Source organism: Danio rerio, chromosome 5, assembly GCF_049306965.1.
Source record: "Danio rerio strain Tuebingen ecotype United States chromosome 5, GRCz12tu, whole genome shotgun sequence".
NCBI classification, from domain to species: domain Eukaryota; kingdom Metazoa; phylum Chordata; class Actinopteri; order Cypriniformes; family Danionidae; genus Danio; species Danio rerio.
This window is the reverse complement of record NC_133180.1, coordinates 44,243,163-44,257,698: the sequence shown is the minus strand read 5'-3', so window position 1 is coordinate 44,257,698 and position 14,536 is coordinate 44,243,163. Positions and strand designations below refer to the sequence as shown.

Genomic DNA, 14,536 nt, shown 5'->3' with positions numbered 1-14,536 from the left:
GAAATTTACACACAACCGACCCTGAAGTGGCTCCAGACTCTTATTAATTTCTTTCTTCCATTTAAAACAAAAGAAGATATTTTGTAGAAAGCCGAAAACCTGTAACTATTACATTCTTTCAATATATTAAAACAAATACTATGAAAGTCACTGGTTACCGGTTTTAAGCTTTCTTCAAAATATCTTATTTTCTGTTCAACAAAAATTAGCAAGAAAAATATTAAACAATCAAACAAACAAACAAATAAATAAATAAATAAATAAATAAATAAAAGTTTAAAAAAATTGAGTGAATGAACAAAATTTTGGGGTAAACTATTTTTTTAAATTCACTTAAATAAATTTACAGTAATACTTGTACACTGCAAATTTTAGATAGTAGATTTAACTACCTTGGAGTTAAAATTAACACTCCCTCAGAGTTTATATGGGAACCACTATAAGTGTTAAAAATAACACTTTTGAAAGTGTTAACATTGTCAACACCAAGAGAGTGTTAATTACCAAACTCTAATTGTGTAAAATATCTGTTAAATTTCCGAAAAAATACCAGCAGCTGTGGTTGCCAGAATCTTTCTGTGAAAAACATGGAAGTTTTATATAACTGTATAAATTTACAAAAAATAACCATATTTCATGAACTAACACATTGTTTATTTTACAAAATCATAGCTTAGCGCACAAAAATGTAAAGTCTTTAGATGCAATAATGTTTTCATGTGTGATTGCTAGTAGCAAACAGATTTTGACTGCATTAGTAACTACACAGTTACCTTTAAACAAAAAAAGATGCAGCATAACATCAAATTTTCTCAGTTCATCTTGGACTTGAACAGAGACGCTATTATCCTCCACAATGGTGACACAAAAACCGTTTTGCTGTTTTTCTTTCTTTTTTTTCATTTTTAGATTTTACGGAAAAATACCAGCAGCTGTGGTTGCCAGTAATCTGCTGTTTTTCACATTCATAAATTCAGTTTACAGAATATTTCTGTTAAAAGCACATTCAACAGTCTGTTTGTTTTATCGATCTCACACTGCAAATTTTAGATTTGGTAGATTTAACTACCTTAGAGTTAAAATTAACACTCCCTCAGTGTTTATATGGGAACCACTATAAGTGTTAAAATAACATTTTTGAAAGTGTTAAAATTTTTAACACCCAGAGTGTTAATTAGCAAACTCTTATTGTGTAAAATATCTGTTAAATGTATGTCAAAATACTGGCAGCAGTGGTTGCCAGTAATCTGCTGTTTTCAACATTTTAGATTCGTAAATTCAGTTTCCAGAATATTTCTGTTAAAAACAAATCCCATTGTCTGTATTTTTCATTCGAACACACGTAAGCCTTAAATTCCAGAGCAAAATCCTCACTAGTGTCCTCACTACAGAGGGCTGAACACTCAGACAGTGATGAAGTTAATGAGACAATTAAGTGTCTAATTAAAGGAGGATTGAGAATTATTGATGAACAACTGTTAACAAGCAGAATCACTGAAGCCAACACAAGCCAAAACCAAAGATGAAATCAACTGAGAAAAAAAAAAACTCTAAATAAAATAATAATCAATAAAAATAAAACAAATTACACAATAAAAAATGTTATTTTTCAACATCTTTAAAAAAAAACTCATCAAATTAAACAACTTATCATGGAGCTTCACCTATTACTGACCGTTGACTTTATTTCTGTCATGTGAACAAAAGCCCTTAATGAAATTTCTGTTGTTCATTTGAAGTCACCATGATGGAGGACAGAGTCTGCTTTAGTCAGGTTCTTCAACTTCTTGCTGTAAATGTCTTTTATTTTGGCTGCTATAAATAGTGTTAATTACACTACTTGTACATATAGCATGGAAAGCTGAAAAAATATTAAAGTGTCTGTTTGAAGAGATTATTAATGATAACATAACCATCCTTTCCTGCTTGTTTTCTAATTCAATGTCATATTAGTTATGTGTGAGAAATAAATAATAAACATAAATGAAACCACTGAAGCTCCAATAAAATAAAAACAATATTTACAATGAGAATGTTTGATCTATGGCAGAACTCAAAAACACCCAGACATCAATAATTAGTCTTTGAATCTCAATGATGGTGACAAACAAAAAAATAAAAATCAATAAAAAAAACTATCTACTCAACTATCACCTCCCAAAAACAACACAAAATAAAGGAAAAGAAAGAGATTGTAAGAACATAAAGCTGCATAATTTATTCATGCTGCAATGCATGCTGGGAGCTTTGTACTATGCTGGCACCCAGCATGCATTGCAGCATGAACTATGCAGCTTTTTTTTTTTTTTTTTAGCAACCACGGTTGAGGTTCATGTCCTGATTCTTGATGCCTGTGTGTCATAATGAGCATGTTGGAGCTTGAATGTTTAGTGCATAACACTATGATTATTAATTGCATCCTAATTGTTTGTTGAATTTTCTATGACAAGCAGCAGACTACCAGTAGTATTGTCCCACGCAGCTTTAATTCAACTATATTTGCATATCTTTAAGAATCAACTTAATAAACACCTGAAATTAAGTCTATAACTATTAAGCATAAACAGTATAGTTTCTCTTGATCTCTCTTGCTATAGCTAATGAGTTTTAGAAACACAGCTACACTCTAAAAAAAAATTCCGTAAAAAAACGGTAAAATGTACTGGCAGCTCATTACACAAATATTTTACCGTAAATTAAAAACGGAAAACTTCTGTTAATTGACAGTGTGTCCACATTAAAAAAACTAAAAAATATCCGTTTTTTGACGGTTAAACTACTGTAAAATAACGAACCATTTTATAGTAATTTAAGGGTTTTCTATATAAAAAAACGGTTATTTTCTGTGTTTTTAAGGGTATACCAACAGTAAAAAAGCGGAACTATTTTGTGTTTTAATAGTATACCTACTGTAAAAAAACAGACAGATTCTGTGTTTTAATAGTATACCTACTGTAAAAAAACAGACAGATTCTGTGTTTTAATTGTATACTTACTGTAAAAAGAGGACTTTTTTGTTTTTTAATAGTATATATACAGTGAAAAAATGAACAGATTCTTTGTTTTAATGGGATACCTACTGTAAAAAAAATATTATTTTACTAATTTAATGCTCTTCAAGCAGCATAGAAATAGCAGTTGGTAAGGATAAACCTATACATATGGGAAATACACTACTAATGCTTTACCATAGTAAAACAAAACATGTATTCCATACTGTATGTGTAGAGAAGCAGTAAATAGTTTGTTAACTGTGAACTTACAATGATTAGTACAAAAACAACTTTGCAATTAAAACAGATTCTTTAATGAATACAAATCATTTGAATTCCAAATAGCAAGTTATACACACAATAATACATATTGACATGTGAATCACACAGTGAGAAGTCTTGGCAAATAATCTCAAAGCAAATTAGTTTTAAATGTTAGCTTTAAGATAATTGAGGACAAGTGGGCAAATTACAAGTACTTTACATTAAGAAACCAGGTTAACTGCAAGATGGCAGGAAACAGACGATACAACTGGGTCTTCTTCCGCTCCAATACTGATACTTCAATGGCTGTAAAAAAAAAAAAACATTACTAATGACATTTCACTTACAACTGGGGTAATTCCTTGCATGTCAATAGTTTACACAAATGAAAGTTTTATCATCATCTTCATGTCTCACTCTTGTCATTTCAAGCCTGTCTGACTGACATACTTCAACAGAACAAAATAGGAGAAATAGGAGCAACATTCTTTAAAATATGATATTTTGTGTTTTGCAGAGGAAACAAAGTCATACAGGTTTAAAATGTCAAGAGAGTAGGTAAATTATGAATGATCAATTATTCAGTTTTGGGTGAGAAATCACTTTAAGATTTTTCAAAATAAAGTGTAGGTACTTTTGACAATATTCGGAACAATAATGCAAGAGAGAAACAGTAATATAAACAAACTATGCTGGTAACACTATAATAACTACGGGCTATGATTCATTTATGAAGCATTAGCAAATAGTGAATTCATTATCTGTTAAGCATTAACTCTACATTAATAGATGTTAGCAGTTGGTTATAAATACAGCTGCAAAATTTGCTACAGCTACAGTTTAATAATTGTGTTATCAAACTTAAATGATTGATTTTACATTACTATTTATAGATAAAAAAAAAAAAATAATAATAATAATAATAATAATATATATATATATATATATATATATATATATATATATATATATATATATATATATATATATATATATATATATATATATATATATATATATATATATATAATATTATATTTAATATTGCATTATTTACAAAATTTCTTCCAGTTGTGGCCTAATCTAAAGTGAGGATTATTTATGATTTATAAATCCTTATAAACGACAGTTAAACCTTGCTGAATAGCAGGAGTGCCAAAATATAACATAAAACTGGATAAAACAACAATAAAATAATTTAATGATATATTACGATGCAACATTTCAGTGTTATTTAGCTATGTTTAAACTGTACAGTAATTTTATTTTAAATAAGATTTATTTTTCATTTAATACAATAAAATGAATTTCATTTTTAGAATATAACTGAATCTTTAATTGTGATTTATAAGGCGATTTACAAAGCATAAACAATCCTCACTTTAGGCTACAAAACTGGATGAAGTTAACAAAAGCACTTATTAAAATAAGTATTGTATATACTTTATATACTTATTTTTTATACTTTATATACAAGTATAACAATTACTATTCATTCATGTATTTTCCTTCAGCTTAGTGTGTGCTCACACTATGTATAGTTGCCTTGAACCAGGCCGAAGCACTCTTGTCCTCCCTCCCGTCTCCCCTGACGTCCCGCACTCACATTGCATTCGAGCCTGAGCACTCTTACATCATCGATGATGCGCTGTTTAGTTTAGGAGGTGCTCTCAGCACGGAGGAGAATTCTTTAGTTATATTGTTTTAGTCGTTTGGGATGCAGTAACACGCTGTCAAGAATTTCGCCGAACAGATCAGCCACTTTTGATGTTAATAAACAATCATAAACTCCTTGTGCTGCAGGAATAGGAGGTTTGCTAAAGGCGCAGCTGTGGTGCAGTAAGGGGTTTGCGTTCATTGAACAGTAATAGTGGTTAATTTATCCAAATCAAAGTCCCTTGCAAACTGTCATAGATTAAAGACACAAACCCCTCACTGCACAACAGCTGCACCTTTAGCAAACCTCCTAGTACCTGCAGCACGTTGACTTTGATTGTTTATGAGCGTCAAAAGTGGCTGATCTGTTCGGTGAAATATTTGACTGCGTGTCACTGCATATTGAACAACTAAAACGATATAACAATATAAAGAAATCTCCACTGTGCTGAGTGAGAGCACTTGTTAAACTGAACAGTGCGTTATTGATGATGTAAGCATGCTCAGGCTCGAATGCAATGTGAGTGCGGGTCGTCGGGGGAGACAAGCACGCTTCCAGTTTCAAGGCAACTGTGCATAGCATGAGTACGCCCTTGGAAACACCCATACACACATTTACAAACACACTCATACATAACAGCCAATTAAGTTAATCAATTTCCCTATAGCTTATGTCTTTGGACTGTGGGGGAAACCGGAGCACCCGGAGGTCTTCTTGCTGTGAGGCAACAGTGCTAGCCACTGAGCCACTGTGCTGCCCAACTATTACTATATGCCTGAATAATAAGATATATAAATGTTAGTTTAAATAGTTTATTAACCATTTACTTACACATTCTGAATGATTAGAAAAAAAATACACCAACTATTCTTAAATTACTGGTTTGTAAATAATGCTATACTAAATTTAGTAATGAAAAATTAATCATTAACAAAATATAAAAACAAAATCATTAAGCACATTATAGATGTGCTTATAAGTCAAGATTACAGCATTTGCAGCTGTAGTTATAAACTGTATACTAAGGTCTGTTAATGTAGAGTTAAAGCTTAACAGAACTTTTTGCTAATGCTTAATAAATTAATCAATAGTGTTTAGTTATTATAAAGTATTACCGGTTTGCTTAATTACCTTTAAATCTTCCAAGGATTCTGAAAGTCTTTCTGGTCTGACAGGAATCGAAGGAGTTTAGATGGTATGTTTCTGCTTGGTGCACTTTTTTCTGCTATGGACCTACATTCTGGATAGTTACTCAGCATGCTCCTGTTGTAAATACAACAAACATGTATCAACTTACTTGTCTTATAAAAATGAAATAAACTTAAAAATGTAAAAACAGACCTTCATATAAACTCCAGAGTCAGGGCTGCTTCCTTAGGCTACATAATGTTTAGCACATAAGAGACTAAACATGTAGCTCACCACAATTAGGGGACAGCTCAATGATCTTGTTATTGTGACTGTGGACTCTTCTTCTGAAAAAAAGAAAAGAAAAGTGAGTTGTGTGTTGGGTCTGGTACACGTCCACATGGAAAGAACCTATATAAACATATGGTTTAATATAGGTTTTGATTTAGGTTTTTGAAATATGTGACAAATATAAAATTGGCTGTTTTCCTATATTACATGTACATATATGGGTACACATATGCACACCTATATGGTAAATTATTAATATTATTAATAATATTATAAATATTATAATTATTATGTAAAATTATTCAAATACATGTCTGCTACATAATTTAAAAGAAATTAAAAAATATATATTTACTTAATCAAATATTACAAGAAATAATTATAGTGCAAGAACAAAAATAAGGCAAAAAAAAACAATAAAGGAAAGAAAAAAAATGTAAAAAAATTATAAACCATTTTGTTTTACATTTCTTTCTTTTCCACTATCTTTATACAAGAAAGAATTGACCTTGAAAATGTTTCAGGAAAACGTGTAGACATCATAGCTTTCCATCTCCTCTCACTTATTTGCCATAGTTAAATTCCATAACATGCCAATAACGTGATACAAAATTCAAGTGGCACATACATAAGTTTTTCGCATTTTTTAAGTTAGTTCTTACCCAGAGAGCAAACCTACGTTAAATTAACATTGAATAAATGTTAAAACATCAATCAAACTATCATTGAAACAACGTTAAAAAGTCACCACTGATTTTTAGGCAGTTTTCCACCCTGAAATAATGGTAATTCTATGATAATAAATAGACAAAACTGTCCCAAAATCAGCATTTATTCAACCAAAATTAAATCTTATTTTTTTACAATGAACCCAACATTAAATAAAATGTTAAATCAACCACACTATCATACAATTAATGTTGAAATTTAAAGTAGATTTTTAGCCAGTTTTGCATCCTGAAATAAAGTTATTACAATGACGCTAAATAGATTAAACGGTCACAAAATCAGCATGAAGGCCTGGCTCACCATCAAGATGCCCACATTGAAATTGTCTCTCTCATCATCAGGTGGCTAAGAGAGAAAAGAAAAGAGATTTAGCAGTGGACCAGTTATTTCCTTATCACTTTAAACAGACATTACCAAAATAAAGAACTTGTAACATTTCAAATGATGCAAAAATAAATAATAATAATAAATAACTGCTTGGTTCATTTAACAGATTACAGTAGCAGGTTAAAAAACCCAGATAAAACACCCACATCAACCCAGTACTTTTTAGTTTGAATACATGTTAACAAAATTCAAAACTTACTGAAGCAAAATGTGTTCATGTAAACACTTAGTAAAAATATAGGTACAAGTAATTGGTTTGCCAAATAATAAAAATAAAAGCATCAATATCAAACAAAAACCCTGACCATTTTACCTCTTAAACTTGGAAGTTTACTGTCATCCCCTGTATTAGGTACAGATGGTCCAGCACAACTGCCTGAGTTCTGAAAGAGCAAAGACATTCTTGGTAAAATGACAATAGATGCAATGCTAAATATAAATCATTTTTTATTTTAATTTTTTGTATTATTTATAAAAATGCAGTACTGACCAGTCAGCATCAATTTTTACACCAACACACCTACAACAAAAATAACACTCATTCAGTTTGAAACATGCAGCACATAGTCTACTTTTATACTTTACAAACTTTGTGGATAATAAAAAAAATGAAAACATTTAAAACCCCAGCTGTATTTTATTTCATTTGTCCATATTAATTCAAATTCAGTTTGGATTGAATGTAAGATTTAAGATTTTTATTTAGATTGCTGTGAAAATGTACCTGTACCTTGTACTTATAACCAAAATTACAGAACCTGGAAATCAACAAAGCAAAATATCAGTGAACCTTATATGTACAAAACACTTAAAACCAAACAGAAAAAACCCTGAACATTTTACCTCTTAAACTTCAAAGTTTACCGTCATCTCCTGTATAAGGTACAGAGGGTCCAGCACAACTGCCTGAGTTCTGAAAGAGCAAACACATTCTTGGTAAAATTATAATAGATGCAATGCTAAATATAAATCATTGTTTATTTTTTTGGTTAAAAAATGCAGTACTAACCAGTCAGCATCACTTTTTACACCAACACACCTACAACAAAAATAACACTCATTCAGTTTGAAACATGCAGCACGTAGTCTACTTTTAAACTTTAAACTTTGTAAATAACAAAAAAATGAAAACATTTAAAATCCCAGGTGTATTTTATTTCATTTGTCCATATTAATTCAAATTCAGTTTGGATTGAATGTAAGATTTAAGATTTTAATTTAGATTGCTGTGAAAATGTACCTGTACCTTGTACTTATAACTAAAATGACAACATAAACATAAAGCAAATCTTATATCATATATCAGTGAACCTTATATCTACAAAACACTCAAAATCAAACAGAAAAACCCTGAACATTTTACCTCTTAAACTTGAAAGTTTACAGTCATCTCCTGTATAAGGTACAGAGGGTCCAGCACAACTGCCTGAGTTCTGAAAGAGCAAACACATTCTTGGTAAAATGACAATAGATGCAATGCTAAATATAAATCATTATTGTTATGGTTAAAAATGCAGTACTAACCAGTCAGCATCAATTTTTACACCAACACACCTACAACAAAAATAACACTTATTCAGTTTGAGACAGTCTACATTTAGACTTCACAAACGTTGTGAATAATAAAAAAATGAAAACATTTAAAATCCCAGGTGTATTTTATTTCATTTGTCCGTATTAATTCAAATTCAGTTTGGATTGAATCTAAGAATTTACCTGTAACATGTACTTATAACCAAAATGAAAGAACCTGAAAGTCAACAAAGCAAAATATCAGTGAACCTTATTTGTGCAAATAAAACTCACTTAAAATCTACATAAAAAGATTTCATTTGCGATAACACCATGTGTAGTTCACTCTATTATCAAGGTTTCATTAAAATAAAACTCCTGATCTCCTAATAGTAAAGAAAGTATTGTTTGCTATAATGAATCGAACTGACAATTAGTTTGAAGAATTTTAAGACTGTGGAAGAACAACTCATCTTTATATCTTCATATTAGCTGCCCTTGAGGTTCTTAAAAGTGAATAAATAAATATCAATGACAGTTCAACTCGACTACAACAAACATTTAATTGTGTGCTTTAAGGTACACGTTGTATTTGAGGCCGAAAACGCATGACAGTGTAAACACTATAAATACTTTTAAATGTCACACACGTACTGTATCACTCTGTTATCTCTGTACACACAAACACGCGTCGCGAAATGCGGAAGTTTTTTTTTCGTTCCATTTGGCGAGCGTTGTTAAATTCCATAACACTCTCATCAGTTCTTGCTTCTTATTTGCGTCTATTACCCCAGTTTGTCACGCGGGATGAATGAAATGTTCATGAGTTAAAGTGAAACTGCCGAACTGCAGTTAAAGTCAGGCATCCTGCTGATTTGATTCATAAGGGCACTTGTTTGTCAGACGGCTCACCGGTCAGGTATACATCCGCGCTAAAATATCAAAGTATGAAAGTCACCCAGCTCCCAACCCAACGTTGAGAATAGATTAACGGCGATATATTTTTTTTTACCGCGCGATAAGTCTCGCGTTAACGCAGCACGTTAATGCTGATAACGGCCCACCACTAATAAAAACTTTACGAGTGTGTATTTCCCCTCATACCGAGTTACAAATGCCTCCAATTCACGCGAGTCTAACTTATAACTTACTTAAAAACCAGCAAAGCTGTTCCACTGAAACTCGGTCACACAGCCTTAATACGTCGGTCAAACTAAAGCTAACATTTGATAACGTCAGTAAAAATATGAAATTAGTCATTAATATGCAAACAAACACAGACGGTCAGGTGTTACGAGCGTTTGAAACACGTTAACGTTAGTGTTCATTAAAGGTAACGTATATCAACCAAACTACACAGTGACACAAACTTTGAATGCTATCCCTTGTTCAATGCACTGTACAAAGAAAACATTTATATTTCTATAAAATAATTAACATACCTTTTACACTCTTACAGACAAACTGACGTTTACCGTTAATCCAGTCAGGTGCAGAGGGAGTGAGTGGGTGATTGGACGTCACGCCACTTCCCGCGCACGGCAGTTTAGAAAAATACGGACAAACAACTGTAAATGAACAGATATCATATTTACTGATGAGAAAAACGTATAAAAAGGTAAAAAATCATTAGGTAAATGCTTGTTTAAATTACATTTAACCACTCATAGCTCAGTTTGATCTTAATGAAATAAAGTCTGATCTTATTAACAATATTAAACGTAATTCACTGCTGTACTTTCCATGGGCGCTTCATAAAAGACAAAAATCATTTTAAATAACGATAAAAAGGTAATAAAGCAGTCTTTTAACTAAAATATTGTTATATGTTTTATTAATCGTACTTACCAGGGAAAAAACAGAGGAAGAAATATGTCCCGGTGTCCATCAAACGCTGTCTGAGCTGCGATCCCCTTCCCACAATGCAATTCGAAAATGTATATAAACGGAAAAACACCCGTAATACGTGTATACGGAAAAAATCTGTTAAAATATACAGTCATTTAACTGTTATTTTACAGATTTTTTTTACAGTGTATAACAGAAACATTATGATATAAGCGCAAAGCTTCAAGAGCTCAAATAAGCAGCCTCTGATCTCTATGATGGTGAGGTCAAATGAAATATTTCTTATAAAAAAAATATTCTTACAGAAATGAAGTCAAACTGTATCAGTGAAGCTGCTTATACTATTATTTAATGGAGTTGTTTAATCCTCTGTTTTAATTCAGCTGGTTTGGTGTGAGGCTGTGTCTGTAGTTTTATTTCTTCCTTCAATTTCTTATTCCTTCAGTGATTGTGCTTGTTAACAGCAGGTGTTCAACAGCAGGTGTCTGAATTCACTTATTTGTGGTCATTCACTCTGTCTAGTGGACTAAACTAATTGACCAATTTAAGGGCCAGGTGAATGAGGGTGTGGTGAGATTTCAAACACTCTAATTAGTTTCTCAAATACAAAGGTTTTCTACAAAGGTAGATACATGTTACTCTGTATGACAAGGAGGCAAATCAGCTTCTAACGCCGAGAGGGTTATTTTACCTTTATCTAACTCTAGAATTTTAACACTTTACTCTGAATTACCACAACACTTGAAATTTAACACCAATGAATTTGCTGTGTATTCTCTATGTTTCATCATAATCCATAGGTATTATTATTATTCATTCATTTATTATTCATTATTCATTCATTTTCTTTTCGGCTTAGTCCTTTTATTATTCTGGGGTCGGCACAACGGAATAACCGCCAACTTATCCAGCGTATGTTTTACGCAGCAGATGCCCCTCCACTACGGACAATTTAGCCTACCCAATTCACCTGTACCACATGTCTTTAGACCAGGGGTCAGCAACCCGCGGCTCTAGAGCCGCATGCGGCTCTTTAGCGCTGCCCTTGTGGCTCCCTGGAGCTTTTTCAAAAATGTTTGAAAATGCAAAAAGATGGGGGAGGCAGGGGCGCCTCCAAGGGGTGGCCAGGGGTGGCCACGGCCACCCCACGGTAAACTCTGGCCACCCCTGTGGCCACCCCAATATAATTTTGCGGTTGACATTATTGATTTAAATGAACTCATAAATTCCCAATATTTAGATAGATAGATAGATAGATAGATAGATAGATAAATAAATAAATAAATAAATAAATAAATAAATAAATAAATAAATAAATAAATAAATAAATAAATAAATAAATAAAATGCAGTCACTAAATTATTGTTGGTGTTACTGACGTAGCTCTCCCCCTCTGGTTCAATGCTGGTGAAAGCAAACTGACGCATGCGCGCGGAAAACCATTCCCGCGCGCCTCACGCACTCCTGTGTGAATCCCGGTTGGTTGTTTGCATGCACGCCGACATAATAGGCACCGCTCATGCGCCGTGAAACCGGAGTAACAGCCTTTTGTGCAGAGGTGTCGGCACGCAGCGAGTTTTGAAAGTCGTTTAAAGTTTATATAATATGATGATGATGATGATGATGATGTTACTTTCACTTTCACTAAGCATCGCCCAGGGTGTCATTTAAACTAGAACCACCACTACTACCCTCCCCGATCGTCCTTGACAGCACGCACACACCTTCAATAGACAGCAATGGCTATTTAATATTTACCTTAAGCTACAGTATATCAATAGAAGAAGCTGCATAATAAAATGGTTCAAAAAGCAATTTGGATAAATAATATTATTAGGTATAGTGAGTGTGTAGTAATCCCTTTTGTTCAGTTTGTTCATTTGTTTGGGTTATTAATAAACTCATTATTCTTTCATTCATTTTCTTTTCGGCTTAGTCCCTTTATTAATCCAGGGTCACCACAGCAGAATGAACCGCCAACTTATCTAGCACATTTTGACACAGTGGATGCCCTTCCAGCTGCAACCCATCTCTGGGAATAATAAACTCAATCTTCATTAATTTTAGACATGGCATATCTCGTATGATGTACAATAAAGGCACGTAAAAAAAGAAGTTATTTATACAGTATATGAAAAGTGTTTTTAAAATAAACATAGATTTTTATTTGGTTTGCACATGTACTTGCTGAATTATTTCAAAGAATAAATTGCAATATTTCAAGTCGAATTAATTAAATTAATAAAAACTACATTATTTAATTTACCAGAAACAAAAATATATCATTACACTGAATTCATTATTTTTTTTGTGTGCCACCCCAAGATTTGGTGCGGCCTCTTCTGGCCACCCCTAAGAAAATTTTCTGGGGGCGCCACTGGGGGGAGGGTTAATATATTTTTTTGTTTTAATTTGATTTCTATAGGAGGACAAACGTTTTTAATGTTTTCAAATGCTGTCAAAGTGTGTAGAATTAATATTTAATTTCAACATTTCTGTCAACGAAGATTTGCGTCATAGCCTGCGACACACGTTTCTATCAGCAGGGCGGGATGCCAGGCAGGTGCTGTTGCAAACAAACCGGAAGATAATAAAGCATGGAAAACCGTTCAAATATGGTATGACATATTAGAACACCTATTTGCAAACTTTAAAAACAAAACCAAGATAATACAAAAAATAAAGATATACCTTTCTCCACTAAGACAGTGAAGGAAAGGGCTATTAAAATGGTAGGTAACATCACCGATCAGCAAACCAAGGACATTAATTCAGTGCCAGCATATTCAATTGCCTGTGATGTGACCGATATTCAACGCGTTTTTTTGCAGGTATGTGAACTCTGATGGGCCGCAAGAAGAAATTATAAAATTAATAACACTAAAAGACAAGAGGCTGTGCTGAAGTGTTTTAATGACAACAAAATAAATATCAACCACCTTATTTCAGTGGCTATTTAATCATGAAGGCTCATTATGTATTTGTAGCCAATTTAGTCATTTTTATAGTAGGCTAATATAGCTAATATAGATACATACAGCATGTGTTTCCTTCATTATAAGGCTTATATAAGGCTTTAAATTTTTTGTGGCACCAGACATATTTGTTTTTTGTTTTTTTGGTCCAATATGGCTCTTTCAACATTTTGGGTTACCGACCTCTGCTTTAGACTGTGGGGGAAACCAGAGCACCCGGAGGAAACCCACACGACAGAGGAGAGAACATGCAAACTCCACACAGAAACGCCAATTGACCCAGCCAAGGCTCAAACCAGAGACTTTTTGCTGTGAGGCAGCAGCACTACCTACTGCGCCACAACATCGCCATCATCATTATCATTATTATTATTATTATTATTATTATTATTATTATTATTATTATTATTATTAAAGTGCTGGTAACCATTGGCTTCTGATTATAACCTGCTTTATTTATTTATTTATTTTTAAACCTAACCCCCCAGGTAAACTTAAGTAATGTTTTTAAAAATAAATAAATATTTATAAGAATAAATATTTTGTTTAAGATTAAAATTCATTTTAACTAAGTCAAAACTGTAATGTCAGTTTATATGTTTAGCTGTAACAAACATCTAAATACAGTATTTTTTAGGTTGGTCCAAAGATTATACTTTGATCTAAGGTTAAAACAGAGAGTTTTCTAAAGTAAAGTAAAGTAGTTTTTCTAAAAAAAAAAAAAAAAAAAATATATATATATATATATATAT

General features: G+C 32.3%; 1 long non-coding RNA gene across 5 annotated transcripts; it reads right to left on the bottom strand.

Annotated features, from left to right (window-relative positions):
• Positions 1–3,023: 3,023 nt before the first annotated feature.
• Positions 3,024–10,887, bottom strand: LOC141385590 (uncharacterized). 5 transcript variants are annotated; one of them, XR_012406296.1, is made up of 14 exons: positions 10,810–10,887; positions 10,404–10,529; positions 9,166–9,199; positions 8,974–9,003; positions 8,813–8,882; positions 8,459–8,488; positions 8,293–8,362; positions 8,180–8,207; positions 7,940–7,969; positions 7,763–7,832; positions 7,363–7,407; positions 6,256–6,389; positions 6,046–6,177; positions 3,024–3,563 (listed from the first exon to the last, which is right to left on the bottom strand). It is a non-coding gene; the product is annotated as an uncharacterized lncRNA (long non-coding RNA). The 5 variants fall into 5 exon arrangements; XR_012406298.1 differs by having other exon boundaries at positions 10,437–10,529; XR_012406300.1 differs by having other exon boundaries at positions 3,288–3,563; positions 6,256–6,386.
• Positions 10,888–14,536: the final 3,649 nt, after the last annotated feature.